Here is a 15,047-nt window from a genome sequence, read left to right on the forward strand (position 1 = left end):
TTCTTAGGACTGCCTTTACTGCATCCCAAAAGTTTGGACTGTTGGTATTCATTTTCATTTGCTTCCATGAATTTTTAAAATTTCTTTTAATTTTCTGGTTAACCTATTCATTCTTTAGTAGGAAGTTGTTTAACCTCCACATATATGAGAGCTTCCCAAATTTGTTCTTATGGTTGACTTCAAGTTTCATGGCTTGTGGTCTGAAAATATGCGTGGTATGACCTCAATCTTTTTGTATTTGTTAAGGGATGATTTTTAACCCAGTTTGTGATCTATTCTGGAGAATGTTTCAGGTACACTTGGGAAGAATGTGTATTCTGCTGCTTCAGGACAAAATATTCTGAATATATCTTTTAAGACCATCTGGTCCAGTGTGTCATCCTAAGCCATTATTTCCTTGTTGATTTTCTGCTTCAATGATCTGTCCATTGCTATAAGACGGATGTTAAAGTCCTCTACCATTATTGTATTATTTTCAGTGAGTTTCTAATGTCTGTTATTAACTGATTTATATATTTGGCTGCTTTCAAGTTGCAGCATAAATATTTATAATTGCTATATCTTTATTTTAAATTTTTTAATGTTTATTTATTTTTTGAGAGAAAGAGAGGGCATGAGAAGGGGAGAGGCAGAGAGAGAAGGTAACACAGAATCCAAAGCAGGCTCCAGGCTGTAGGTTGTTAGCACAGAGTCCAAAGTGGGGCTCGAACTCATGAACCATGAGATTAAAGTCAGAGGCTCAACTGACTGAGACAACCAGGCACCCCTACAATGGTTAGATCTTCTTGATGGATAGACCCCTTAATTATGGTATAATGCCCTTCTTCATCTCTTCTTACAGTCTTTGTTTTTTTTTTTTAATGTTTTATTTATTTCTAGGAGAGAGAGAGAGAGACAGCGTGAGCAGGGGAGGGTCAGAGAGAGAGGGAGTCACAGACCGAAACAGGCTCCAGGCTCTGAGCTGGCAGTCAGCACAGAGCCCGACGCGGGGCTCGAACCCACGAACCGCGAGATCATGACCTAAGCGAAAGTCGGACGCTTAACCGACTAAGCCACCCAGGCGCCCCGTTACAGTCTTTGTTTTAATGTGGGGCACCTGGGTCGCTCAGTTGGTTGAGCATCAGGCTCATGATTTTGGCTCCAGGTCATCATCTGCACAGAGCCCACTTGGGATTCTCTCTCTTTCTCTCTCTGCCCCTCCCCTGGTCGTGCTCTCTCTCTCTCTCTCTCTCTCTCAAGATAAATAATAAACATCAAGAAAGAAAAGAAAAGAAAAGAAAAGAATAGAAAAGAAAAGAAAAGAAAAGAAAAGAAAAGAAAAGAAAAAAGAAAAGAAAAACGAAAAAAAAAAGGCTAGTTTATCTGATAGGAGTATGGCTACTCTGGCTTTCTTTAGACATCCATGAGCATGATAGATGGTTCTCCATCCCCTCACGTTCAATCTACAGGTGACTTTAGGTCTAAAGTGAGTGTCTTCTGGGTCTTTTTTTTTTTTAATCCATTCTTACACTCTACACCTTTTGGTTGGAGCATTTAGTGCATTTAGATTCAGAGTGATTATTGAAAGATATTAGCTTAGTGTTATTGTGTTACTTATACAGTTGGTGTTTCAGGGGATGCTCTCTGATTGTTTCTAGTCTTTGTTGTCTTTGGTCTTTTTTTTTCTCCACTCAAAGAGACCCCTTTAAAGTTTCTTGTAGGGCTGGTTCAGTGGTCATGAACTCCTTTAGGTTTTGTTTTTCTGGGAAGTTTTATATGTCCTTCTACTTTGAACTGACTAGATTTTAGTTCTTTTATCTCTGCAGAAAGGGATTCTCTGGTGTCTTCCATGCTTTTTCAAGCCCAGGTAGTATCCTTATAATCATCTTAAATTCTAGTTCTGACATCTTACTTATATCTGCATTGATTAAATCCCTGGACATCATTTTTCCTGTTTTTTCTTCTGAGATGAATTCCTCCATCTTGTCATTCTGGAGGATGAAAAATACTATAATAATAGTAGTAGTAGTAATAATAGAATAGAATAAAAATTTTTAAGTTTAAAAAAAATCAAATAAAGGAAGTAGAACCTACATATATTTTGGTTTGCTTGTTAAGAAAACCTTGATAGAAAAAAAGAGAAAAGAGAAAAGAAGCACAGAAGAAAGGTTTTAATTAAAAAAATAAGAAATAAAATAATAAAAAAGATAAAATAAAATAATTTGCCTTTTCTGTATCCAAGAAACAGAAGAAAAGAAACATAACAATAAAAACAGAAGCAACAGCAACAAGAAAAAATGAACAAACAACAATAATAACAAAAAGAATCTAGACCCAGTTCCCTCTAGAGCTGAAATTTACAGAACTCTATGGTCAGTAGATTAAACATGTAGAAGTGATTTGTGCTGGTCTTGTGGGAGAGGGGCCTGCTGCTCTAATTCTTGGGCTGACTTGCCCTAGAGGATATGTGCCTACCTACAGGGCACAGAGGGGCAGGACTTGTAATGGCTCCATTCTCTATTTGGTGGTGATGTGACCATTCTGTTGATCAGTATTGGTGGACTAATGCTGAAAATGGCTTCATCCTGTTCACAGTCTCCAGAGTGGAAAGTTCACACCCTCACAGATGCATGATTAGTCACCCCTCCTGTGTTCCCTGCTTCCATCAGCTCCTTGTTCTCCTCTTTATGTTCCAGCTGCCTGCCTACCAAGCAGTGCTTTTCTCCAGAGTTTTCTCTCAGGCATGGCTCTGTTTCAAAACCCTTTACTTCAGAGACCTGCACAGTTCAGACCCATGCTGAGCTTCTGGGGGAAGTTCTTGTGGCACATGGTCAGGACTGGCTTGTCCCAGGAAACAGTCAGGCCACTGCACAGTGGCAGAGGCTCACAGTTTGTGATAAACCTCAGCACACAGCCAGAGCCAGTAGCCAAATCTATAAATTGGTGCTCTCAGTTGGCATCTCTGTTCCTATATGGGAGAACGTGGGCTTGATGGATCCCAATGGGTCCTTCGTCCACATAGAGGGGTATAACCTCTAGCAAATGCACTTCAAACAGTGGAACCTCTTCTCCCTGTGTGACCGGGGGATCCTCAGACCACGCTGCCCATTGACTCTGCTTTGCTTCCTCACTGAAGCATCACTAAGGGCAGACTTCTGAAACTTTAGACTCTGTACTCCACTATTTTAAAAAATGGTGGTAGTGAAACCCTCTCCTTTTCTCCCAGTCAAGACAATTTTCTTGTGCAGTTCCCTGTATGTCTTTTCACTCTTTCTCTCTGCTGCTTTCAAGGGGAGTGCTTTCTTGTGTAAACTTGATGTGCTGCACTATCTACCCCTGTCTTTCCCCTCTCCTCAAAAAGGGCTCCCTTCCCTCTGAAGCACCACCAAGGCTCTTCTCTCTCCCAGTTCACCTCTCTCCACCATATACCTGTCATGTTCTCTCCCTCAAATTATGCAGACTGTTCTGTTAATCCTCAGATTGATTTCCTGGGTATTCAAAATGGTTTGATATTGATCTAGCTGTGTTCGAGAGGCCCTTACTTCTCTGCCATCTTAACTCCCCCTCCTTGACATTTATATTTTAGTCTCCACATCAAAGAGAAAGGAAAGAGGAATAAGATACTTCAAGTTGAGTAAATCTATTTAAAGTAGATTCCTAAAAGATATTTCTCTGGGAAAACTGTGGAATAGATTAAGTTGCTGTCAGTTTCCTCAATTTAACAGTTAAGCATCTCCCCACCTTCTTAGAGTGTATGCCTCCTCCTGATTTAATTTTTTAATAAAAAAAGTCTACTTTTAGGTAAGGTTCTAAATTACATTCACTCTAAACTATAAGTCTAGTGTTCAGGGAAAATTATTAGCAGTAGTGTGTCCAAATAATTTCTTGTTAAAACAGGAACAGAACACCTTGAGGCTGAAAGGAGTTACTGTTAGTGATAATGCCAGGAAAACAGGTATAAAGTGGGACTGGTCTGGAGGAAAGGAGATTTGTGGTCATTTCTAAGTAGGAGAGAGAGATTTGAGGGAAAGATCCCTCTTCTGAGTCTCTAAAGCAAGATAGATTATTAATTTATGCCATGTAGTAAAGTCAGTTCTATACCAGAATCTAATATGACCAAATCACCACACTGAGCTATTTTGTATAATCTCAGGATTTGTAGACTAACAGGACATATATCACTTCAAATTATGATTTCATCAGAGTCATTCTCTAATATGTTCTGCTTCCCTGAATACCTAATGCAATAATTTACAAGAGTTTTGGCTTGTAAAGCTGCAAATATCTGCCAATTAATTAACACTGCAAATGGAAATGCTAACAATTGCCTGATTTGCATTCATATGTGATTTTAGATAATCCAGGTTCAGACCTCTCCTATTTTTCCCAATTACAGAAAATTCGTGTTAGAACTCAAAACATATAGTTTTAAACCAGAGATATTTCTAGCAAATGGAATTTATATGGTTTTATAATACAAATATATATTTATATAAATTATGTAAATATACACAAAATTTGTTATATCTCTGAAGGTTGGGTTCACAAACAAACCACATAATCAGCTTGTCCCAAAAATTTAGTGTGTTGATACTAAAATTGGCAAAAAAAAAAAACCCATATTAAAACAACATAATTTTACTACAAACCTAAGCTTCATAAAATGTCCTTTTCATTCAGTGTACATTTTTCTAAAATTATTCCACTCGCATTTTTTCAGCTTCCTTCTGACCATAACCACCCACAAAAAAAGAAAGAGAGAGAAACAGAAAGAAAAGATGGAAGCTAGAAAAATGTTAGGGGCATAAAACACCCTCTTTTTTTTTTTAATGTTTTATTTATTTCTGAGAGAGAGACAGCATGAGCAGGAGAGGGTCAGAGAGAGAGGGAGACACAGAATCAGAAACAGGCTCCAGGCTCTGAGCTAGCTGTCAGCACAGAGCCCGACACGGGGCCTGAACCCACGAGCCGTGAGATCATGACCTCAGAGGAAGTTGGACGTTTATCCGACTGAGCCACCCATGCGCCCCGAACACCCTCTTAATTACAGTTGTCTTTATCTGGCATTCTCTTAATTTATGACACAGACTACCATTCCCTTTGGCTTCCTACCAACTTTCTCTAAACAAAGAAACAAGCAGTCAATAAGTCCAAAATTCACTAGAAAATATCACAAGTTTAATTTTTAATTATACTGTGGATATCTCAATTAGGCCTAGATTAGGTGTGAAAATCAGCATATTTTATATTTAATTTCAAAAAATTAATGGTGATATAATTTAAAAACATTAATTCATTATTTATTTAAATATATATTGTGAAAATTCACTCAACGTAGTGACACTGCTACAGGACATATTAGAATGAACCAGACATAAAGATTCTTGTCCCCACAGAGTTTACACTGCAATAGGGGAAGACTCAGAAAGAATCAAAGTCAGCATTATGTTGTTAACAATTCTCTACACTACCAAATAGAGGGGAATTAAAGCCATTCTCAAAATGTGCCTAACATTTTGTTTTTCTGTGTGTTTATATGCCTATGTGGGTAAGTGAAGGTGGGCAACTGTTGTGTTACTGAGTCTACAAAGCCACCTGCTTAGACTCACAAGCATTAAGAGGGCTCTTCTTTTTCTTACTCAGCTGTGTTTAAAGGGAAGCCTATCCTTTTAACACTGAGATCTCACAGTATGCCATTTTACAGTTAAAAACAATATTTCTGCATGGGTCTTCACAAATAAGCAAAGCAATATAAATTATAGAGCATAAATATAATTTATCAAATGGCATAAAAATGATAACATGTACTACACACCTGTTACTCATTGAAATACACTCAGCTTGTTTAATGCTCTTCACCTTCCCACAATTTCCATTCACACCCACCTCAGCTCTCATGAGGTAGGCACTGAGCTGCTCTCTCGAGACATCAAATTCTCTTAAGCGTTATGTGAGCGAACTTGCATATTGAAATGAGTCCGGAGACAAGCCATTAGCAAGTAGGTTTTTAAATGTAAAATCTTTATGGAAATAGGATCAGTACTCTCTTTAGGGTTAAAAAATAAGTGGATATAATTATAGAGTCATGAATTAAATTTCATTTCATCTTCAAGTGCCAGGACTATGGCCTACAGTTATGCTTTTTGTCTAAAGCACAAAGGATCTGGCAAAAGGTCTGAACGGGACTGAAATTCAATCATGCTCTCTACTCATTCTAAATGCTGTGCTCTGGTGTAGGGCGCCATCAGCCTCCAGGAAAAAAAGGGGGTAGGGAGCTCTTTCTAACTCATCTTCCTAGAAAAGCTTCTTTTGTATAATTCTCCCAAAGATTCTGTATAGGCTGGCAGGCCTGGAGCAAGTGCCACCAGTACTACAGCCTATCATACAATGACTAAAGTCAACAACAGCTAAACAAAGAAGTTTCCACAAGCCAAGCCTTTCTCTTGTCAAGTATCCAAGGGTAATTTTGAAAATAAAAGTTGAAAATCAAAGAGTTAGTTTCTTGTAAGCCTATAAGAACAATAACAACAAAAGGCTTAGAGATGAAAATGTTGTTTGTATGAGAAGATGGTGCTACTGACCACTTTAGTCACATGTTTTAGAGGGGCTTCCCCAGAGTGATAATGACTGGACATAGATTCACACATAGTCCATCACTACATCCCACTTGTGACAAGCCACTTAGGCCTGAAAGAAGCCACAGAGTATAGTGTCTGACTAAATGGACTGAAAGAATTAAACCAATTATCTTGACTTCATCAACCCCGTGATCTAAACTTGAAACTAATCTAGCACCTATTCCAGCTAAATATCCCTAAAGATACCCTGTTGTTGGAAGCCACTTGAGGGACTAGGCTATTAATGAGCCCTCTGTCCCTAGCTCCCAACACAATACTGGGCATATAGATTCAATAAATATTAATTGAATAAATAAGAGACATTTAGCAATAGCCTTTTAGTGGTTCTTAATATCCATGTAGTAACCTAAACAGTGAAGGTAATTAAAATCCTATCTGCTGTGGAATGTAAACTCATTTCCTCTTATTAGGTTCTCAATGCAATTCTATAAATATTTATTGAATACTATTAAGTGTAAGGCACTACACAGCTAAAATTGTGAGGAATACAATGATAAATTCATACAGAGTTGCTGTTTTCAAGTGATTACTGTTTCATGAAGATAACGCAGGGACAAAGGCAGAGTGTGTCAATCAGCATGTTATTCTCTACTACTACTAAGTCAAGAAACCTACAAACAATGGAATTCATTTCAGAGTCACTTTATGAATTTGAGCTGAGTTGCCATAGCATTAAACTGAAGTAAACAGGAGAGCCTGGGTGGCTCAGTCGGTTAAGCGTCCAACTTCGCCTCAGATCATGATCTCATGGTTTGTGGATTCGAGCCCCACTTCAGGCTCTGTGCTGACAGCTAGTTCAGAGCCTGGAACCTGCTTCAGATTCTGTGCCTCCCTCTCTCTCTGACCCTCCCCTGCTCATGCTGCCTCTCTCTCTCTCTCTGAAATAAATAAAACATTAAAAAAATAAATAAACTGAAGTAAACAGCAAGAGCTTTGACATTAGCAAGAGGGTTTTTTTGAATATTTACATGCCAAATTTCTCAAGATCTAAACACTCAATTGTTCTTCCAGGGAATACAGAGTATAATGTCATGGTACCCAAGTAGAGTGTGATGATCGAGACTGATAAGCATTAACTATCTTGCAGCAGGAAGCTGGAAAAAGAATAACTAGTCAGAGATCCCAACTTATTGCCCAACAGAACTGAAGTACATACAGGCTTCCTGCACTCTGATTTCTTCTTATGTCCAGGGTTACTGTCACCCCCATGAGGATTTACAAGCACCTTATGCCCCCAATTGACATTTAACATTCTTGAACTCAAAAGTATGATCATTGTACATCTTTTGTACTCATATTAAAAAATTATGTAACTGCCCAATTGCCCGTGAATACAATGGCAGTTTTGAGAAGAAAATACAATAAATTATTTTGAATAGGACTGGATTCAATTTCCTCTTTGTCAAATTTGAATACCAATCATTTAATGAAAACAGGTCATATTATGATATTGGCATATCTCACTATAATCTTGTTTTAATGCAAAAATTGTATCATGAGATTGATGTTGCCTTTGAATTATAGGTTCTTAGTATTCTGGATGTGGGTTAGCTAATCTGTGAACCATAAGGCAGAATGCTGCACAGTCAAACTGAATAAGGCAGTTGGCCAACAATACAGGGTAGACCAAAAAAAAAAAAAAAAAACCCAAAATGTTATTGCACTTGCCCATCATTCATAAAATGTAATAGGCATTTCGCAGTCTCATATTCTCATCACAGAGAATGTAATGAAAAAGAAAATGTCACATGATTAATCATTTCTCCTGACAAAAAGCTTAATAGGAAAGAGAGAGCGATGTATTGCCAATGTAAATCAGTCATTGTGGCCTTAATGCTGTATTTCCATGGCGATCACACATCACTGTGTTCAAGATAGCCCAAATCTCTCTTCTCAATAGGAATCTAGCTGGCTTTGAGATAGCCCCAAGAACTTAACAAAGCTCAAGAAACAGAGGGGAAAAAAAGGTTTAGAAGCATGACTAGTAGAACAAATGACTTGTGCTTAACGATTTATATTTTTTGTAAAAAGAGCTTTTAATAAATTGAAGCAGCAATGCAAAAACTAACTTCAAAATATCAAGAACAGACAACACATTATTTTCCTTTAAAATATATAAGTCTTAGAATAATGCTAGGAAAACAAAATAAAACTGGAAGCAAAATGAAGAAAAAATGGTTCATTATTAAATGAAATAACCTGACTACAGGGTATGCTCTAAATTCAAAAGGCAGAATATAGTTCTCACTAAAAGGAAGAAAGAAATTTCCTATTGATAGAAAGAAATCAGAAAGCTTTATCAGTTTCAGACCCCAATGCCAATATATCTAGTTGGCATTTAAATGGAAGCAGGATGAAAGAAAAATAAATAGTAAACAATATAAAAATCAATAAAATAACAGAAAAGATAAAAAATCAGAAAGAGGTATTAGGCTATATTTAATACAGAAATAAATTTGATTAGAAAATGAAATAAAATGCTGCATATTCCTAAATTTAGTCCTATAAATTACTTGGGAATTTCAAAACCAAAAAGAATATAATACAACTCAGTTCCTTAAATAGAAGCCCCCAATATAGGAGGCATTAAGTTAACATGATGGCAGCCTGTTCAAATGCACGTCAAGAACTGAAAGAGTAAAGTGTAATTAATTTGGCTTTCTTCCATTCCACATCCAAGTATGAATCTATGCCTGAGAAACAACAGAGACAAAAGACAACCGCTATTCCCAAAGAGATTCATCATTGATTTGAAGAAATACCCACAAAGGTAGAGAAGGCAGCAGATCCGGCACATGGGTGGTAATGAACAGCAATGGGAGAAACAGCCATAAAAGACACTCTCAGAACATTCCAATTATTTTGACTCTTGAACCAATTACTCGATTATAAAAAGAAATGATGATAATCCATATGTCTTGGGCTGAAAAGTAAAAATATTATAGAAAATGCAAATCTATATCTCCAAAGAAGGAAGTTATTGAAATATTTTAATGACATAAAACTTAACATGTTTTGGGCTCCATTAACTAGAAATACTAAACCCATAGACGCAAAATACCATAAACGGTAGGAAGAGAAGAAAACAGAAAGTTCCCAGCCAGGGATTTGTGGCAGCTGAGAGCTGTGTGCTGTGATGTGCGGCAGGGCTGTGGGATTAGACACAGCTCCTGGAGGGCTGCTGTAAATTATAAACCAGCATATGTGCAAGGGGAAGAAGCAGCCCATTAGTAAACCTTTCAAATATAGATGGGCTCCCAAGAGGTTAGTTTGTATATTATTCACAGAAATAACTTGACTGCACAAAGATTTGTGGAGCATTTCAATTGCCCTTAGATAATTAAGAATTTGTTCAGTGAACAAAAATGGAAACCTTAAAATCACAGTAGCTGAACAAATTATTCTAAAATGGCATCATTTATTTGATAGTAAAATAACTTTGGACAAAAACTAATAGGAGATTAAATTGTGGTCACTTACACTGTCTGAAGAAATATAAACAAAGAACAGAGAGCCACTGAGTTGTGTTTCCCCTTCAAAGGGTAGAACCTCCATTAGTAATTGTAACTCAACGTGTACCATATCTGACTGAAATTCAAAGCATTTCTTGGCCTGCAACTTAAAAAACTTCTCATAATAGATTTGCTATAATCATAGCATTGGTATAATCTGCTAAAGTGTTCAATAAGGCAGTTGCACTTGGGTTATAAGCAGCACACAATTTTCACTTCTGCTCTGTGATTGAGTGGCTAACTCTGGCGAAAATTCTTCTGGTTAAATGTGGCTTTGAATAATAAACTCACTGTCCTTTAAAAGAAGAGTGCTGGGTACATGAAATGAAGAATGGCTTTCACTTAAACTGAGTTCCATTAATGCCTCTTAAGTGTATTATCCCTGTGCTTGTGAGGGAAATAGTCTTGATGCAGCACAGAAGAAGGTACTTTCATCATATATTTAAAGGAAACACCACAAACTCACACAAGCGGAGTATTCTGTTATGCAAAAGAAGCGGAATAAATAAACACATTCAGGAAAAAAGGAACTTAAGGAGCAAGAACAAGCACACAACTGAAAATTAAATGGGATCAGAATAGTAGGGAGCAAAAGGTCAGAAGTGAAATATTCATGTTTTTACTTTCTAACCTCTTTCTTACTTTTTTCCTCCAATCTCTTTATCATTTTTCAATTTTTCTTCTAGGAGTCGAGGTTTTTGATAATAAATATACTAATGCTATCCCTGACCATGCCCATCTTTATACCATACCTCCTAATTATATTAGCAAGTCACTCTTCCTTCCTCACAAGGTTTTTGTTTGTTTGTTTTTCCTAACCATGTTACATTTCAGGTGCGAAAAATGTCAGTGAGGAAAATTCCTGGAGTCAGAGAATTCAGATCATTATTCTTCCTCGGATTTCTTTTAGCACCACGAGTGAATTACTTAATCACTCAAATCCAACATAAGAATTGAGAATAGCACTGGAGCTTGATATCTAAACCTAAAACTATATCTGCTTGATTCTAATAACAAATCATCCATGGTATTGATTTTTAAAGGAACAACTTGATTACATTCCAAAAATTCCCGAAAGTCACTTGCTCACTCAAATCTAAGGCTAAGGGTCATTTTGTTAGCATAGTAGGTCACAAGACTAACAGATCCTAACAAATTAATTATGGCTTACATTTCAAAAGCTTCTTATACAATTAATAAGCTCTGTTATGTATCCAAATACAGAAAGAAAGTAGTTAAACATATCCTGGGATTTTTCTACCATATGCTAACTGTAATGATGGAGACGCATACTTTCTCCACTTTATTTCAGTTTATGACGCCTAAATATTCCATTCTAAGTGGTAATGAGTCTTATACCAACTCAAGAAGGCTGGCATTCATTTCTCATAGCTATAAACATTGTCTCTATTCTTATTCCTCAAAAATGGCATCTGTGTAATCAACTCTAACCTCTCACTTATATTCAAGTCCTATATTTCCAATTGCCCATTGGACATCACCAATTGCTTTTCCATTTCCTCCAACACTAGATTGCCTTCCTTCTTTGAATTGACTCTATTTCTAAATTGGTTAATATATGAAAGTGAGTAGCACAGCTCTTGGCATATTAGCCAGTGTTTCCTAAGAGTTAACTTAATTTTTTCTCAAATTCCCTATTTCTATTAGTACCCCCACAACTCTGTTAGTCCCCAAGCTAAATTTTTCAGATCTTAGACTGTTACCTCTGCTCTATTACCTTTATCAAGTTACTATCAAGTCATTTCCCTATTCTTCTCCTATTCTAGGTCAGGTTTCTTCATACCTGCATTAACATTCCATAAGTTACCTCTATCTAAATTCACTTACACCTATCCTGTTCTCTATCACCTGCAATCTGACATTTCTCAGTTCGCAAATTCATTTTGGTAAAGGCCTACATTTAGCATATTTCTCCCCTTCACAAAACCTATAGTAGATTTGTGTCATGTAGAAGGCTGAATATGCATATAGGAGATAGGATATGTAAATTGAGAGTCACTACTATTTCCATACAGGAATTCCTTGTAGGCATTTTTTGGGAAACAAGTTTTCCTAAATCCCAAATCCCAATAAAAATCAGTCAAAAACCAGAAAGATGGAAAAAGTATAACTCTCCTATGAAAATTCAAGTTTAACAATTAACAAAGAAGTCTTACCGGTGAGAGGGAATCATTGAGGTTGATTTGAAAGCAAGACAGACAATGCAGACACACTGGGTCAAAGGTTAAAGTCTACACTTCCAAGAAGCAAGACAGGATCAAATAAGATAAAAGTGTTCATGATTTGTTCAGTCTTGCTTGTAGCTATTTCTTTTTTATAATAGTGTATTCATGGCCCTGTCTACTACTAATGGTTAGTCATCCTTTCAAATAAAATAAGTATCAATATGTTCATGTGTACTATATACTGTAAATGAATCCTAGGAGTGAAAGTCTAAGAAACAATATGTAATAAAAAGATTTGGCAATTTTAAATTGGCAATTTTAAATTGGCAATTTTGACAGGTGATTATCTGTAGTACTCTAAATATTGCTAAGAGATCCAAATTCTACACTATTTGCACACTACCAAAAATGTTGGCTGGTGTTTTTTAGCATTTGAACATTTACTATGGGCTATTTATTTATAAGCTTATAAATATGCTGAGATTAATATTTCCTGTTTACTGTATAACTTTTTAGAAATTGATAATAATATAAAAAGTATGAAATATTTTAGGAATAACTTAGGACTTCAGGAATCCTCAAGAATTCCTGGCAATTTCAGTTTCTTATTCCTGAATCCCAAAGATTAATAGCTGTCAGGAATACTGAAACATTAATAAATACAAAAACACAATTCTAATAAGTATAAAGGAAGAAAAGAAAAACAGAAAAGACCAAAAAGGTGACATTAGAGACTGGTTATAAGCATTAAAGTATAAAGGGTTGTATAAACACAGAGGAATAGGTCAGATCCAGAAATAAGATCACATGCAAAACTATGGAAGTGCAAAGCCACAGGCTTATTTGAAGAGCAATGAGTCATCTAGTTTGGTTGCTGTGTGAGTACAGAGACTTAGGTAGAAAAAAAGGTTAAGCAACATTTTGAAGGGTGATGAATGCTTAACAGTGAAATGTACCTATTTGAAAGTGGTTCAACAAATAGTTGTTGAATAATATTCGTTTTCTCCATGAAGTTTTTCCCAGAGATTTTCACACCTCCTTTTTTGAACTTCTATAGAATTTAACATTTTTACCAGACAATTTAACAGCTGAGAGCCTGTGAGGATTCCAGGGACAGGCTTCAGTGCTACTTGATGGTATTACCACCTGGGACCAAGAACTGCCTGCACCCTGTCATGTCAAAGCCTTCTGCTCTGTAGGGTTCCTGAGGGAGTCCTATGCACTAAGGAAAACAGCAGGATAGAAATCAAAGTACCATTATATTTACAACTGAACAAGTAGCAGTAAGTCCTCATACTTAATTGAACCTAACCTATATCATGGGGCCTGGAGGAGCATCTAGTAGAAGAGAGAAGTTTAGGAGCATCTAAAAAGAAAGAACATAAGTAAGCAAGAAATTCAAAAGAGATTGAAGAGAAAGAAAAGAAAAAAAAAATGAGAAGGGGATAGCTGTACTTACCCACAAAAACATGGGTCTTGACTAAGCCTATTTAGTATTGTGGCAGAAAACATAAGACAGAACATAGAACAAAGTCATGCTTTAAAGACATAAAATTCTGCTCACTAGTAAATCTTGGCCCAATGATGATTCTGGGCTCTGGCCAAATTAGATTCTTCTTTCATGGGAGCCAGGGAGCATCTAGTAGAAGAGGGAAGATGGTAGGGACATCAATTAGCTATTACCTTAAAACAAGATTCCTTTATAACAGCAATATTTACACTTTGGGGCCAGAAAATTATTTGTAGAAGGGGGCTATCCCATGCATTGTAGAATGTTTATCAGCATCTCTGGCTTGATTCCAATAGCATCCCCTGAGTTGTGACAACCAAAAATGCTTCTACACATAGCCAAGTGCCCCTGGAAGGCAAAATCACACCCAATTTTTAGAACCATTATGTATTCTCACTCACATCACTGCTAGTCATATGTTGGTTGGGAGGTTAGCTGACCTGGCCTGATGAGTTTGCTTCAACCTGCAGATTCCACTGGGAATGTCTGAAATTTGGCTCAAATCTTCATTAAGTATATTTATCACAATATACATGCTTAAAGAACAACAGCTATCTCAGGGAACTTCTTCACATGACACTGGCAAAGACACAAGAGGGGAAGCCCAACCATGCAAGTACATTTTAAGCCACCTTTGCTTGTTTCATATCTGCTGACATCCCATTGTTTAAAGAAAAGCACAAGATTAAGCTACAACTTAGGGATGGGGAAGTACATGTGACCAGTAGTAGAGGAATTCTCATTTACATAAATAGCAAAGGGCATGGATACAGGGAGAGGTAAAGAATTAAGCATAATTTACTCTACCACAGTGGACTTGATGAGAAGTCTCTTCCCTACAGTGGCCATGCATTATAATTCTCCTATTCTTTATGACCTCAGGCATGTTAATTGCTACAAGTTTCTAAATAAACATGTTTGTTTATTTAGTATTATGTCTCCGAGACTCATATCTTATCAGATGTGAAATGATTCAAAAGGAAAACTATGAACCATTTTAGCCAGAAAGGATACTGGACTGTGTCACAGAACAGCTGGTGTGGCCCTCTGGCCCAATGCAAGCTCTGCTTTGGCTTGGACCCCATTCAGGAAATAACTTTCCTCATCAGAAGGACAGAATACAACCTCTCCAATTGCCATAACAGGAATAATTTAGGACTCACCCTGAAAATTCAGAGCATGCAATTATCAGAGAAAGATGAAGGGGTGCAAGATCAGAAAC

This window comes from Hyaena hyaena, unplaced genomic scaffold (genome assembly GCF_003009895.1).
Source record: "Hyaena hyaena isolate Hyena2069 unplaced genomic scaffold, ASM300989v1 scaffold_621, whole genome shotgun sequence".
In the NCBI taxonomy this organism is placed as follows: Eukaryota; Metazoa; Chordata; class Mammalia; order Carnivora; family Hyaenidae; genus Hyaena; species Hyaena hyaena.